Source organism: Lactuca saligna, chromosome 7 (assembly GCF_052625555.1).
Source record: "Lactuca saligna cultivar CGN05327 chromosome 7, ASM5262555v1, whole genome shotgun sequence".
Lineage (NCBI taxonomy): Eukaryota > Viridiplantae > Streptophyta > Magnoliopsida > Asterales > Asteraceae > Lactuca > Lactuca saligna.
The window spans coordinates 34,571,445-34,574,760 of record NC_136423.1 but is presented as its reverse complement, the minus strand read 5'-3'; the positions used below and the strand labels follow the sequence as shown (position 1 = coordinate 34,574,760).

Genomic DNA, 3,316 nt, shown 5'->3' with positions numbered 1-3,316 from the left:
TATATATATATGCCCAAGAATCATTATTAAGTGACATTGCTAATAACATATGATCCTATAGGGTCACACCTTAATCAAGTTGGTACTTATTGAATATTTATTATATATTTGATATTAATAAATAAATAAAACTCTCGTATTTAATTAGAGAAAAATTATTGTTGTATGAAAACAATATTGTAAGAAGTAGAAAAATAGTCTTCATATGATAAGGTATCATAAAATAAGTAATGTACAAAGTTCTAGACACTTTGGTTAACCATGATTAAATCAAAGGCTTACTCTACCATGCTTAAAAGACTAGTAGACAATTTTTGTCCTCTTTAGGAGGCATAACCGAAACTTTTTCTAAGCATGGAGGTTGCTTCTCAACCTCTATCATTTTGCTCCCATGCCTCTCCTTTATAGCCCATATTTTTTAATATTATATTCAAAAGGCCATGCTTGGATGTGGTTATAAATAGAGGGTCTTATACATGGAGGATTCACAAGTTTTTGGTCTAAACACTTCTCCTCTCTTTCTCTCAAAATTGTGAGCTACTAAGGAGCTTGAAGTTCTTTCATCTTTTGAAGATATTACTAGCTTTTGGTGTTTACTTTGTGTCTTCCTTTTAGTGCTTAATTGTTTAAGCACTTAAGGCTTAAAGAACAAAGTTGTATAAGAAGAAATCTAGCAACTTTGGTACCTTATTGTTATTGGTGGATTACTTGTAGAGAAGATCAAGCTCCTTGTTCTTGCCATCTACTTCAACAACCCAAATCCACTAGGGTCCAAAGGCTACAAAGGTTGTATTTTCTAAACACCCTATGGTTGTTGTAACATCATTCTAACCTCTTTAATAGGATCCTTGATGGTTTGTTTTGTTGCTTCACTTGAAATTTATAAAAAAAATTAAAGCTTCGTTGCCGGTTTTTGTGGAAAACTATCTTTTTTATGCAACAAAAATCCTTCACCTTTTGATGCCCCATCTAAGCGGCCACTTCATTCATTCTTCAAGAAACTTCTCCATCTCCCACCTCCAACCTCGAATCTCAATCTGTTGATCGCATTTCTAACCGACAACTCTCATTTTTTCTTCCAATAGGAGTTAAAGGGATTCACATAAAACCCACACACAACACCACTGATACTGCTATTGGAATCATCGGCTATCGAGTGAAAACAAATCGTCGTAGTTGTGTTCATCGGTGTTCATTATCTCTCCTTATATCACCTCCATGTGCCTAATGCTTCGATCGTCTGCGTATCTCATGAATTTTGCAGTAAGAATCACAATTTCAGGTAATTTTTTTAATCCTCTTTCATTCTTTCTATGTTATGTGGTTGGTGCTTAGAAGCCCTAAATCCATCTATTCTCTCTTATCTCCATGAAATCAAATCAATGATTTGACTTGTCGCAGGAACAAAGGGGAAGTAGAAAACACCGACTCCACCTCTACCTTGATGAACTTCTTCATTTGAGCCCTAAATAAATTCCAACCACACTTACAATCGGTGGACATAGGATTAATGAGACCATGAGAAGAATAGAGGTAATTCAAAGTTAAAGTTTTACCTTAATTAGTGAAACTAACAATATTCTAAATATGATGTTCTTTGTTCGAAAATAAAAGTATTGGTTTGATTGTTTGTACGAATACGGTTTCGTGTTACTATGTTAAAACTATGTCGTGTTTCAATTTAGGGTTCATAAAGTCTTACCGTATACTCTATTGCAATAATAGATTTCAGATATGTATCAAATTTAGATGTAATATTTTCCTTTCAATATAGTGCTTTGCATCTTGGGGCATCTTTCTGATTTTTGAATTTGCTTTCCCGATTTGTATGCTTTTTACATGCCTCCTCTCACTCAAACATGTACTTTGTGTATGTTTATGTGTTAATATGTTTATCTTTATGCTTGCGTTTATTTATGCCAGTTCATGAATTAATATTGATTGGAAATTAGGCTGTTTTATACTTCAATTCCACAATCAACATGAAAATGCCGTAGTACCTTTGAGAATCTTTAATAGGTCTTCTTTTTAAATGATTCACTGTATTTATCTATCCAGTTTCTTTGTCAAAATTTATATCCTTCTTTTTTTTTTTACATAATTGCAGGTTGGGGTGTTTGTAAGATAGTAATGTAGTGTTTTCTCATTTTAATACTATTCAGAGTATTGTTATGCAGAGGTGTAAATTGATCTTTTACAAATACACGTCTCTTAAAGTCCATGAAATTGGACCTTGATTATATATTTGAAAAGCTGAGGTTGGTTTACAAGTTACAAAAACTTGCAATCTTTCTAATTGTAGCATTTAACCCTAAATCAATAATTTATTTTTCTTTCAGGAGTATACAACAAAGATTACAACCTTATGTCCGTATTTCTTTTTGTTTTTTCTAGTGTCATAAAATTTGATAATCTATATGGGTTGTTTGTTTACTATTGATATCGTTGCTAACTTATTATGGTTACCATCTAACATATTATGGTTACCATCTAACAGGGGTTGGGGAAAGTGATTTCTGTAATTGCTGTTATTCTTAAGCAAAGTTCTCATCTATCTTTTATAGCAAGCAACAATCTTTAAACCTTAAAGAAGTCATCCATGTTTTAAAAAGATGTCATCCACATTGCTGAAAAGGTGAGTGTTGATATATTTTTGTTTCTTCACCAATCTGGTCAAGGAATTCAATTTTTTTTTCATAGTTATGAGCTTCTTACTTCTTTTATTTTAATTTTCCATCATATGAAAAGCTTTCAGACATCTGGCAGGAAGTTGACAAATTGAATATGTTTCACCCCTATGCATGCCTGTGGTAGTTCGATCATTGGTTCTTTTTTTTTTTTTTGTCTAAAGAACTTAAGAAAATACCACAATTAATGTATGGTCTTATAAGGAGGAAAAACACTAACCGAGAGTAAGTTCTTCTTTGAACATTTCATTCAAAATCTAGAATCAAGTATAATGGGTTAGTGTTTGTTTCTCGCTCTTGAATAACCTCTCAATATCGATATCAAGGTACTTTTAGTTGCTTCACTTTTTGTTCTAATTTACTTCCACAATTTCATTTGAGTATGCAAATCTACATTTATATTTTTTTATCTTATTTGATTGTATTCCTAAACCATATGTTTGTATATGTGATGTTGCCTTTAAAATATGCAGCATGAATGTGAGGTGGGACATAATTTGGAGTTGCTCCAGTTGTGCCCATACAACAAAAGAAGTAGGATATTTGTTCTACTAGGAATCTATAAATACTTGAAATTGTTTCAAGATCATGAGTTATTTACCCTTTTGGCATTAATCTAACAACTAAAT

General features: G+C 32.1%; 1 long non-coding RNA gene across 2 annotated transcripts; it reads left to right on the top strand.

The window, feature by feature from the left end:
• Positions 1-960: 960 nt before the first annotated feature.
• Positions 961-3,067, top strand: LOC145006123 (uncharacterized). 2 transcript variants are annotated; one of them, XR_013662802.1, is made up of 4 exons: positions 961-1,282; positions 1,402-1,533; positions 2,498-2,635; positions 2,767-3,067. It is a non-coding gene; the product is annotated as an uncharacterized LOC145006123 (long non-coding RNA). The 2 variants fall into 2 exon arrangements; XR_013662801.1 differs by having other exon boundaries at positions 2,498-3,067.
• The last annotated feature ends 249 nt before the right edge of the window (positions 3,068-3,316 follow it).